This window comes from Corythoichthys intestinalis, chromosome 17, assembly GCF_030265065.1.
Source record: "Corythoichthys intestinalis isolate RoL2023-P3 chromosome 17, ASM3026506v1, whole genome shotgun sequence".
NCBI classification, from domain to species: domain Eukaryota; kingdom Metazoa; phylum Chordata; class Actinopteri; order Syngnathiformes; family Syngnathidae; genus Corythoichthys; species Corythoichthys intestinalis.
Genome location: NC_080411.1, coordinates 35643394 through 35656742, shown reverse-complemented (window position 1 = coordinate 35656742; position 13349 = coordinate 35643394). Strand labels below are relative to the sequence as shown.

The 13349-nt window shown below is 39.5% G+C and overlaps 1 protein-coding gene across 3 annotated transcripts in view; it reads left to right on the top strand.

The window, feature by feature from the left end:
- The window catches only part of brinp1 (bone morphogenetic protein/retinoic acid inducible neural-specific 1), a 333495-nt gene that overhangs the window by 174606 nt on the left and 145540 nt on the right, over nt 1-13349 (top strand). The gene's annotated exons all lie outside the window — the stretch shown is intronic.

Sequence of the window (13349 nt, the reverse complement as noted above, 5' to 3'; positions counted from 1 at the left end):
TGAACGATTACTGCCTGTTTTTTGCTTTTAACCAAGAATCTAGACTGTTTTACGTTCATATCTATAGAAATTCCACGATTTCAGCATTTATTTACAAGAATTTACAACTTAAAAAGCTCTTTGTCGTGACGGCCGCCATGTTGGATTACAGAATACTATACCTTTGCATGAAATATTTACGTACAATGAACGATAACTGCTTGTTTTTTTTTTTCTTTTAAACAAGAATTTAGACTGTTTTACATGTATATCTATAGAAATTCTGTGATTTAAGCATTTATTTGCAAGAATTTTGAACTTAAAAACCTCTTTGTTTTGTGACAGCCGCCATGAGTGATTTTGAATCTCTACACATGACATTTAAGTTGCTCTTTCTGGTACAAACGTATATGATATGTTAAATATTGCTATTGGTCCTGAAAATATATGTGATTATCTCTGCATTAGGTGATTTTTGTGCATTTAGTGTAAAATCGGAGAATTTCATAGTCATTTTAAATTTTGTTATACTTACCGTATTTTTCGGACTATACGTCACACCTGAGTATAAGTCGCACCAGCCAAAAAATACGCAAAGAAAAGGAAAAAAAAACATATAAGTCGCACCAGAGTATAAGTCGCATTTTTGGGGGGAAATTTATGTGATAGAATCCAGACCAAGAACGGACATGTCATCTTGAAAGGCAATATAAAATACAATAGAGAACAACAGACTGAATAGGTATATGGTATTACATTACATTACATGATGCTAGAAGTTAGATCGGGCCTAAAAAGTCCAGCCTGACCCGACCGGCCTGAGGGTATTAAAGCCCGACGCGGCCCGAGCCTCATCAATTAACTTGATTTGCTTGCCCGAGCCCGAGAAAAAAAACAAAATTAATGTTTTATTTGTAGGCACGAGCCCGAAAAAAACAAATGTTATGTTTTATTTGTGAGGACTCAGGAGGAAATGCGATGCGTGGTTGCGTTTTGTGTAATCACGTTTGTGACAATGTGGGTGCATATATGCATAGTAATAACAAATTAAAGCCTGTTTTTTGTAACGAATTGTCCCAGTTAAACAAGACTGTGGATATTCAATAAACATTTATATCTTTTATATTTGCATGTCTGTTTTAACAGGCGGATAGTGGATTTGACATTTATTTTAATCTTCTTAAGTTGGCGGGAAAAAAAAAAAAGTTTTCACAATGTTTATATAGCCTACATGTTTTTATGATCATTATAAATGCATTTACACAACAAAATAACGCTGGAAAAGTTTGTTATATTTCTCGTATGAGACCAAAGCGCCACATTCGTTTACATTCAGCAAAGCCGACACAGGTTTCCGTATAGCACCTTCAACAATCAATTTCCATATCCCACTCCTACCGCAGTTGTTTCAGTTTGTTTTTCACTACTATAGCTGCTCCATATCGAAACAGAAATACCAGGATGCTCGCGGAGGGCGCCGCAGGGCACGGGAGGGGAAGATTGAAAAGAGCCACTGCGTTCACGTGCGCAGGCATGCACAGCCCTTCTCTGTTTTATCCAAATTATTTTATTTAACATCCATACATAGTTTTAGTATAAATATATGAATATATACTTATTTTTAAAAAGTTAGCGAGAGAGAAGTCGGCCCGACCCGACCATAAATAATCGCATATAAGTCGCTCCAGCGTATAAGACTCTGCCAAACTATGAAAAAAAACTGACTTATAGTCTGAAAAATACGGTATAGAATAATCAGAATTTTATTATGGAACGACTTTAAATTTTTTGATGATATGCCTAAGGGAGGTGCCTGTTTTGGTCCAGGTCGCTAGTGGCTTCGCTTTTGAAAATATTTTAAGTTTTTTAAAATAGGCCCCCTACGGATTAGCCCCGAGCCCGTGTCCCATCAACTGATAGTGAAGCCTATGACAGAACATTTGTACGTTCGCTGCTAACCCTCCCTCTTTAAACGGATGGATGTGATAAACTAATTTTGGGGTTTATTTTTTCTGTTTATGTGCTCATGGCCACATTTTAACCTTGAGGCCTTCTCATCTCAAGTTGCAGACCAATACACTTGTTACAATCTTACTCTGGGGATTGCCCATTAACGAACACAGTTATAAAGGACAATAAAGGTGCTCAGCAGGCTAGTAATCAAGAAGAAGAGGCTAATGCGCTATGTGGGCACCTCCACTTTTATGCTCTCAAGCGTCATTATACAACAGGGAAGAAGTGAATTTTCAAAGGCAACTTAAATTTCACTGGTCAAGTGTAAAGCATGCCATTAGTGGTTGGATCATTTAAGTGTAACATGGAACTAAACAGAAATAGAAGAGCTGTAGAATACATTGACATTCTTGGGTGCGTGTGCGGCACATTTTCTAAATGATCCTTATTTTTCTGTGCCTGTTCTATGAGGTCAAAAATGGAACTTTTCTGTGTATTCTCACTGCCCCCTTCAGCGATAGTCATTAACATGCTTAATGAAAAAAAAGTGACATTCGCATCCATCGCCAACTCAGATATATTTTCCTTTTCGCTTAAATGTCTTACCTGCTGAATTTTTACTGCAAACGTTTCAATTACCTTTAGAGTACATTTGAATCTTTAACACCTACTGGGCTATTGGTGAGGAAAAATGTCGTTTTCAGACAAAATGGGGAAAATGACCCGTTCCTCCATACCAGTAGGGGGAGTCTATGCTAGTGTTGTATCGGTCGTGAACGATTCGTTCTTTTTGAACGAATTGTTTGGGTGAACGAGACCGAACTAATCATCTTCTGCACTGATTCGTTCAATGAAGTTGGGTCCCTTGTTATCTGCGTGGGAGGGCGTTGAGCAAGCGGCAGCGTCTACTGACATAGCACACGACCAATCAGACGCCAGCCTCATCGCGGGCAGGGGAGGGAGCGGAAACAGAATCAGGGGGTCTGTCACTCACTTCCACGTGTGGCCAATAAGCAGCCAGCACGCAGGCAGGGGCAAGACTGAGTTATGTCACTTCCCGTTCACTGACTCTCCGTCCTACCGAGAATGCTTAGATGATTCGTTCTGCTAGACTGCTACGCTAATTTATAGTCAGCCTACACCGGCAGTCACGCAGCAGCGCTGCGGCAGTGAACGAGCCAAGGACTGAAAGGAAAGGGCTTTATCACATATTCTTTCATGTTGAGCCTATCATATGCTACTCAAATGCACAAAAATCCCCACATAAACACAGTGAGCAAAGTTTACTGTGCTTTTCTCGACAGACTCGAGACTACATATGACGACATTGTATCCACTTTACAGTACGTTAAAACTTTCGCCAGTAGCTACAAGGCGATAAGGCTGAGCTATGGATACGTCGCGGGGGCGGGCGAGAAAGCTGTCAAGAGACTAGCTGGACTTCATGGCAGCTAAATTTATCTAATCTGTGCCCATGGAAAATGACTATTTAGTATGATCACCATAATACTGATTTGCTATGAAACGGTAGTTTCATGACATTTTTCCGAGTTTCTTTTTTTCCCCCCGTGTCACAGCTTGTCGGGTTGGGGCGCAAATTAATTAATGTTGAGTCCATCAGTCCATCCTGTGCGACTAAAGCGTCCAAAAATTAAACGCGGGGACGTAGGATGTATATATACATGTATGTCTCCACTTTCTTAACATACCAATGAGAGTGGAATGGTTACATTGTAAAGAGCAAACGATTCTCTTTTCGTCAGCATTTGGTGATCTGAGATCGGGAGGGGATGACTGCGTGGAGTTGATGGGATTTTTTATATATTAATACCAGTGCAAAAATGACATTTCAACGCGATTTTTAGGTAATATTTTTTTGAGTGTTTTTTTATTTATTTATTTTCGTGTCAGAGAAGCCAAATAATAATAATAATAATAATACATTTTATTTATAACGCTGATTTAATATTTATTAATATACATAATAAATTGATTATTTATTAATATTTTTTATATTTTCTTATTTGTGTGCAATAAATCCCACTCAACCGGAAAAAATAGCCGAAGACTGTTTATTCAAATTCCACATTTATTTGTTCTTCAGCCGAAATGATTTGGTGGTATATCAAATGGCTTTCACGAGCAGCCAGCTCACGTAAACACGCATTTAAACTACGAATACGGAAGGGAGCGTACACGTAATTTAGCGTGATTGAAAAAGTTTGTGCTTAAAAAAAGGGGAAATGTTTAACCGTTTCCTATATCAAAGTGAAGCAAGCACAAGCCATGGCTTTGATCCCATAGAAATATGATAGACGCGGAAATTCTCATTGCTGAAGCGGCTGGGCTGCAAAGACGAGGCAGTGAAAAAAAAAGAAAGAAAAACACAGTCTGTCACTCACTTCTGAATCTACGAAGAGAGCGGCCAATGAAAAGCCTGTGTACTGTGCAAGAGGGGGAGGAACCAAGCTTTCCTGTTCAGTTATAAGCAGTCTTTTGGTGATTCATTTGGCAACGTCACTTCCCGTTCACTGACCGAACGATTCATTTGGGCGGTTGTGGGTGGGGGGGATGAGGAGGGCGAACGATTCGTTGAACGATTCGTTGAACGATTTGTTTGAACGAATCTTTTTACTGAACGAACCGGAATTGATTCGTTTCCTCAGGTGAACGACTTTTCCCGTCACTAGTCTATGCAGCTCAACCTCTACCCCTCTCCCACCAAAAATCCCTGTGTACTCCCTCTCCCGCTGTGTACCTCCCTCTGGATGTCGCTCCATAAATTGCAGACAGGCTTTATATAATTCATGGTGTTAAGGTGGTTTGATTGGTTTGAGTGTCAACTACACTCAGTGGAACTCTCATCTATTGTATATAGTATCTCTCCATGTAGTTCAAGGCATTTCAACCTTGAAAAAAAAAATCCTGCCATCTAAAATGTTTTCTTTGTTGAAAGCCTTTTTCTCCAATCATTTTGTGTTTAGATGTTTGTTATATATAGATATATGTTGTTCTAAAGAAAAAAATACATGAGTTCATCATTCATTCATTCATTTTCAACACTGCTAATCCTTGTCAAACTTGCAGCGCTATCGGTATTATCAGTGTTGTTAATAACGGCGTTAGAATATAACGGCATTACTAACGGCGTTATTTTTTTTCAGTAGTGAGTAATCAAATTCATCACTTTTCTCATCTTGGCAACACAATTACCGTTACTGAGGCAGGAAAGGTGTGCGTTACTATGTTGGTAGAATGACGATTGAAAAGTCTGAGAGAGACGGACTCACGCAGACGAGAGAACAGAGCAGGAGTGGGAAGGAGGCAAGGAGTTGTGACGCTGTTGCAAACGTGATGCTAGGTGGCTCCAATAATACCTGACTGTAGTCGATAGCCTACAAACTACGCCCACATGATGCTACAGTAGATATGACACATATATAGAACTATATGCAAATGACAGACACGGCGGCATTAGCAAGAACTTATACACTGAGAGACAGAGAAAGGCGATTGAACATAGGCGTTCATTGGACCGCGCCGTTTATTAGCATAGGCTTCGGCAACTCCTTCACAACAAACATAAGAATCATTTAGTGAAGCACAACCAAAATAATATTCCTATCTCTCAAAAAAATGTTTACAAAAAGAAAAGCACTTCAACTGGCATTCCCAATCAAAACAGCTATGCAAAATACACTTAAAACTTACTCAGACTTTGTTGAGCTAAATGAAATGTTTGAATAGAGTTTGACCAAATACCCTGGATGGCAATATTTACTCACAATATACAAACTATCAGAGGTCTTGTACATTGTGAAGCCAGCACTCAAATGACCGTGAAGTACAATGGAATGGATGGACCCAGTAAACGGGGAACTACGGCGTCAGTCGAGGGACAATCTCACTCAATGGCTTGATTTCTAAGTAATTTAAAACTTGCCATTGACACCTTGTGGTATATTTCAATCACTACAGTACATAGTTAAAGACACTGTGGAATAACAGCAGGGAGCCCATGTGACCTCACCGATCGGCAACATCAACAATTTATTTATTATTATTATTATTATTATTATTATTTTAACAATGGCGAGCTACTAGTTTATTTTGATTGAAAATTTTACAAATTTTATTAAAACGAAAACATTAAGAGGGGTTTTAATATAAAATTTCTATAACTTGTACTAACATTTATCTTTTAAGAAATACAACTCTTGTCCGTCTTGTGTCTTATCTTTCCATTCCAACAATAATTTACAGAAAAAAATTGCATATTTTAGAGATGGTTCAAATTGCAATTAATTACGATTAATAAAGCTGTGATTAACTCGATTAAAAATTTTAATTGTTTCCTTATTTTGTATGTCTGAACTTTAATTCTATGGCATTTTGATGACCAATAAACATCTGTGAAAGGAACTGGAGTCTAATATGCCATCAACAGGCATGTGTACAAGCACACACAAATGTATGCACGCACGCATGAAAATTACCGCCCTCATTTTTATTTACCATGCAATAAATTGACTTATTGTATATGGCGACAGGCTTAATTCTCTGCCAGACCTCCTAGTTCAAATGAATTTGATGTTTACTAGTTTCAAGTTTAAATTAACAGCAGATAATGATTGGACATCTAATATCGTCAGTGGGACAGAAAGAGTCGATCAATCATTCTTAAAGTTAATGATTTAACCGGCTAAGGTCGTGGGACGCGCCCGTGCCTCCTGCGCGCATGTCATCTTTGAAGCCTCGTCACGTTGTAATGACGTCACGCACGTGCCGCTGGTTGCGCTTCCAACATTAATTTACAAAAAAATATGGCATATTTTAGAGATGGTTTGAATTGCAATTAATTACGGTTAATTAATTCTTGAGCTGTGATTACTTCGATTAAAAATTTTAATCGTTTGACAGCCCTACTTGTAAGTCATCTGTCACAAAACCTTACCAGTCCCAGTCGCGTCCTGTCGCCACCGATCTGAGCTACAGATTGTTGTGCTTTAACATATTTTGCTGCAATTTTTCATGATTTTAATTATTTTAAACTCAACATGGATGACATACACATTACAATTTACTCTGTCAGTATTGGTTTCAAACCAACTGCCATTGACAACGATACACATGAAAATAACTTTAACTGCAAAGACCGGCTGTAAATGCTCATCTTTCAGTGCGATTGACGATGCGAGATGTCCAATCCTTTTTGATTGGGAGGGGCGAATGAGTCAATGAGTTCATGCATCGCTGCTAATGGACACCCCCTCCAAATTAGAAGCTCCCATCTCCGGCTGAGTCATTAAGCACAACTCATACGTCATTCTTGTCCATGTTTCATGCTATTAATTTACGACTATGTAACGTTGTACGAAATATTCCATATAGTTACGGGAAGCAAAAAGGCACAGATTGGAGCAACTGCATTTTTCCTGAATAAGGGCTGCTTGGAATAAAGAGAAGGACATTTATTCGATAAGTCTCACAGTGGAACTTAAACGCAAGTGATTGATTCAGAGCGCCAAACCTGTTGAACAGAATGAGCGGGTTGTCAAGTAGATTACTCCTTTAGCGTCAACAAGCACCACAATATAGATTTCGGCTGAGTGGAAAGAGAGCAGGAGCGAGAGCTCATTCCACTTCCCTCTCGTAAAACGTGCAACCTGTGATTGGATCCGAGGCGCTTTCGGTGCGACGGTCCTCTGTACTCAGTAGCGTGCTCACAGAAATGGTTTATTGAAATGACTGGGCTAGGGTCGCTGGGGATTGTTTTCTAGGAACATGGCGGACCTGATTTAGTAGGGATGTAAAGGGAAACCTAGTGAAAGAGGTCCACGCTGCTATTTTTTGTCACATCACTCTCCCAATTTTCAGGCCTTTGTGTTGATCTGCACTTAGCTTGACATGCTCGGGGCAAGGACATGGGTGAACATTTGAGTTAGAGTTGCACTACATAAGTTGGGTAACACTTTATTTGACAGTGGCGTCCAGTGTTGTAATAACGGCGTTAAAGTATAACGGTATTATTACTTTTCTCATCTTGGCAATGCTTTTACCATTACTGAGGATGTAAAGGTGTGCGTTACTATGCGTTACTACGTTGGTTGACTGACACGAGAAAAGTCGGAGACACCGACTCATGGAGACGAGAGAGCAGAGCGGGAGTGGGTAGGAGGGACGGGAGTTGTGACGCCGTTGCAAACGCGATGCTAGGTGGCTACAATAATACCTGACTGTAAGCGATAGCCTACAAACTATGCCCACGTGATACTACGCTAGATATCACATGTATAAAGAACTAGATGCGAAATGACAGACAAGGTGGCATTAGTAAACAGCCGCCATCTTAAAGCAGTAGACTTTTGAGGAAGGCTCTGTTGTAGAGAACCTTCCTAGCGGACCTAAGAAACTTTTTATCTAAAATATGCCTAAATTGGCAAAATCTTGACTCAAATCTATCTTTAAATGATCAAACAATTTTAAAATGTTCACATGTCAAAAGTAGACAGAAGGGAACAAATGTAATAACGGGAGCAAAAAAAAAAAAAAGAGGGTAACCCCAGTTACCTTGCCAAGTAACTAATTACTCTTACATTCAGATAACTGAGTTACTAACTCAATTACTTTTTGGAAGAAGTAATTTGTAACTGTAATTAATTATTTTTCTCAAAAATAAGATTAACAACACTGGTGGCATGATAAGAGTCTCATTAGACAGTCATAATTATGACATGGCCAGAGGTGAGTAGTAATGCCTTACATTTACTTGAGTAACTTTTTAAGAAAAATGTACTTCTAAGAATGTTAGGGTTCGCGGAATGGAGAGGATCCCTGAGCAGACCAGGTACAGTGTAGCGAGGAACAAAAGACAAAACAAGACCGGTGCTTTCTGATCCTGCTAGTCGAGCTGGCATGAGGCGATGAAGCTCAGGAAGTCGGCAGGCGTAAAATCTGACGAGGGGCACACAAAATGGGACCTGGGGCGAGAGCAAATATGTCGTGAGCCGGTGATCATAGAATACAATAAGGAATGTGACATACAACTGACATAGGAAACAGACACGTTGATCAGGTGACGAGGTGGCGGCGTCCACTGCTTTTAAAGGGCTGATTATCATCGCCATCAGCTGTGGACACTCCACCTGTCTGACGCCCAGCCTGTAATCAGAATAAAAATACGCACTCCTGCTTGAGGTGGGCCTGGGCTTAGGGGGGAGGGGCAGAGGCCCTAACAGAGTAATTTTAGTAAGCAATACTTTTTATCTTGAGTAGATTTGTGAAGAAAAGACGCTACTCTTATTCCGCTACTTTGGGCTACACTAGTCGTGACATTTTTCAATTTTATTCTACATATTAGATTTTATTCATTTATTTTGCCCTCAGCGATATCAACAGTAGCTCTACCAGTTTCACCAATTAGATATCGCAACAATAATCACATGACTCCATTATTCCAATCAGACTCAATCAGACTATGATCATGCGGGCCCGTTCACTCACGTGGCGTCTTTAAATCACTATAAGAAAATTAAGTATTTAACATGGAGCCCCGCTGTCAACATGACTCAAAAGCGCAGATTTTAATCTTTCTCACAGTTTTTATTTGGCACCGATTGACGTCAGAAAACTGAAAATATGATCCTTTTAGTTACCTCCGTGAATTTGGCCCCCAACAGACGCAAATATTTAGAAAATGTTGTCAATTGTTTGTGCTAGGTTTTTGCTCGTTTGTGCTGAAAGAAATTTGTTTGTGCTGCTGTCATTTTTTAGATATTAACAATTGTTTTACTGGTCGGTTGATTAAAATAGACTAAAAATGTTGTTAGTCGTTTGTGTTACGTTTTTGCTCGTTTGTGCGCCCCCCCCCCCATTTTTTGCAAAATGGACCTAGAATAGTGCCATTCGTTTATGCTATGTTTGTGCTGTAATAATATTCGTGTGTGCTACTATCATTTTATAGATTTTGAGATATTATTTTCGAGTGATGACGTCAACCGCAGCACCTCTGTCGGGGTGGATGAAGCATACCAACTCTCTCAATAACAGAGGGGTGTTCCAACAACTAGCGCAAACGAAGCACAAATGAATGGCACCCCTTCGGGTCCATTTTGCAGTAAATGGGGGGGCTGCGAGTTACGGCCTCACTAGAAAATATCTCAATATCTTTTACATCCATTCAAAAGTTAGATAATTTGCCAGATGACTCTAAATGACATCTGTCATGAGCGTTCATTAATGCTCATGACTGTCGTGTCGTTATATAATTATGACTGTGTCAGCCTTATGGCGCCACTGTCAAATAAAGTGTTACCTAAAGTTGTTTTATTGTAAAGTGCTGGCCAAAAGTATTGGCACCCCTGCAATTCTGTCAGATAATGCTCAATTTCTCCCGGAAAATGACTACAATTACAAATGCTTTGGTAGTAATATCTTCATTCATTTTGCTTGCAATAAGAAAAACACAAAAGAGAATGGGGGGAAAAAAATCATTATCATTTAATACAAAACTCCAAAAATGGGCCGGACAAAAGTATTGGCACCCTCAGCTTAATACTTGGTAGCACTACCTTTAGACAAAGTAACTGCGAACAACCGCTTCCGGTATCCATCAATGAGTTTTTTTACAATGCTCTGCAGGAATTTTAGACCAGACTTCTTTGGCCAACTGCTCAAGGTCTCTGAGATTTGAAGGGTGCCTTCTCCAAACTGTTATTTTCAGATCTCTTCACAGGTGTTCTATGGGATTCAGGTCTGGACTCATTGCTGGCCACTTAAGAAGTCTCCAGTGCTTTGTCTCAAACTAGAGGTGTCCCGATCGATCGGGATGTCGATTGGGTCCGATCACGTTATTTTCAAAGTATCGGAATCGGCAAAAAAATATCGGCCATGCGTTTTTTTAATATATATATATATACAGTATATATTTTAATTAAATTGTTTTCTAATTGTATTTAACGTTACAGACATAATATGTTACACTCATCCAGAGTCTTTAGTTTAGGCTTAAGGTAGGGTTATCAAAAATATCCCGATAACGGCGGCAATTAATTTATTAAAAAACGTGTCACGTTAAAATATTTAACGCAATTAATGTATGCGCTGCACGACCCTCTCACTCACTGTCGCGCTCAATCTGTAATGACGCCGTTTTACCTATTTAGAGAGATAAAAAGCAGCGCAAAATGAGTAGAGTGAATTTAGGCAGCCTTTGGAGCCTTTTTTTAATTGGCTAAAGCCTTGCAATCCCTCTCCCTATGAATAGAAATATCATGGGCAGCAATGTGGGGATGCAAGGTGGCAATTGATCTTTGTCTTAACACCAAGTTATTTCCCAACGCAGAGAAGATATATCAATTGGTAGCACGACGCACAGTCATGGTTCCACTTCCCATCATGCATTTGGGATGGCCACAGTATCATTTACTGAAAGCTCAATAAATACACTAGATGGCAATATTTAGTCACAATATACAAAGTCACTAGTCTTTCTATCTGTGGATCCCTCTCACATAAAGAATGTTAATAATGTAAATGCCATCTTGAGGATTTATTGTCATAATAAACAAATACAGTACATACGTACTGTATGTTGAATGTATATATTTGTCCAAGTTTTATTCATTTTTTTCTTAATGTATTGCCAAAATGTATATGATCGGGAAAAATTATCGGGAATGATTGGAATTGAATCGGGAGCAAAAAAAAGCAATCGGATCGGGAAATATCGGGATCGGCAGATACTCAAACTAAAACGATCGGGATCGGATCGGGAGCAAAAAAACATGACCGGAACAACCCTATCTCAAACCATTTTCTAGTGCTATTTGAAGTGTGTTTTGGGTCATTGTCCTGCTGGAAGACCCACGACCTCTGAGGGAGACCCAGCTTTCTCACATTGGGCCCTACATTATGCTGCAAAACTTGTTGGTAGTCTTCAGATTTCGTGATGCCATGCGCATGGTCAAGCAGTCCAGTGCCAGGGGTAGCAAAGCAACCCCAAAACATCAGGGAACATCCGCCATGTTTGACTGTGGGGACCGTGTTCTTTTCTTTTGTTTTTTTTTCCCTGTGAACTCTATGTTGATGCCTTTTCCCCAAAAGCTCTACTTTTGTCTCACTTGACCAGAGAACATTCTTCCAAAACATTTTTGGCTTTCTCAGATAAGTTTTGGCAAACTCCAACCTGGCTATTGTATGTCTCTGGGTCAGAAGTGGGGTCTTCCTGGGTATCCTACCACAGAGTCCCTTTTCATTCAGACGCTGACACATAGTACCGGTTGACACTGTTGTACCCTCTGACTGCAGGACAGCTTGAACTTGTTTGGATGTTAGTCGAGGTTCTTTATCTACCATCTGCACAATCTTTGGTTGAAATCTGTCGTCAATTTTTCTTTTCCGTCCACATCCAGGGAGGTTAGCCACAGTAACATGGGTTTTACACTTATTGATGACACTGTGCACGGCAGACACAGGAATATTAAGGTCTTTGAAGACGGACTTATAGCCTTGAGATTGCCCATGCTTCCTCACAATTTTGCTTCTCAAGTCCTCAGACAGTTCTTTGGTCTTCTTTCTTTTCTCCATGCTCAATGTGGTACCCACAAGGAGACAGGACACCGGTTGAGTCAACTTTAATCCATGTTAGCTGGCTGCAAGTGGGATTCAGTTATTGCCACCACCTGTTATGTGCCATAGGTAAATAACAGGTGCTGTTAAATACACAAATTAGAGAGCATATCCAGGTCATTTCCTGTTGATTTTGGGACATTTCCAGGTGACATTTTTTTTTTTGTTATTTTGGTCATTTTCTGAAGATTTGGGGGTATTTCTGGCTCACTTCCTGTATGTTTTTGTTTCATTTCCATCATTTTTGTTATGGTTCAAGAGGTACAGTTATAACAATGGACAGTTCTTCAATTAAATGTATAATTTACTATAATGGTTGCCTATTATGAAATTGTTCATCCACTTTAACAGTATCCTAATTATACAGGCATTTTGCGGGATTATTTTGTTGCATGCCTTCAAACACCCGTTGCTTAATCAAAGCAGAATTTTTAGTCTGAGTGGAAACTGGGGGGGGCTTTCATTAGCCACTTTCCTCTGGAACCATGCCAAACATTGGCGTCACTATATACTTTAATGGTTCTCCATAAAGAGACCCACACATGTAGTATTAATAAAGAATGGAGCACTCTACAGCCTTTCCATTACTTTCAAACTATTTGCACTCTACACCATTGACATTGCCATACATACGTGCATACATACATTTAAAAACTACAAGTACTTGCTTAATGGGGGGCTTTCAAAGTGATACACTACATTGTTTTTAAACGGTTTAAAAAAAAGGTTTGCCCGAGCGCATTAATTGTGATTACAGGCAAGCAGGGTGGTCTGTAATAGTAATTTAT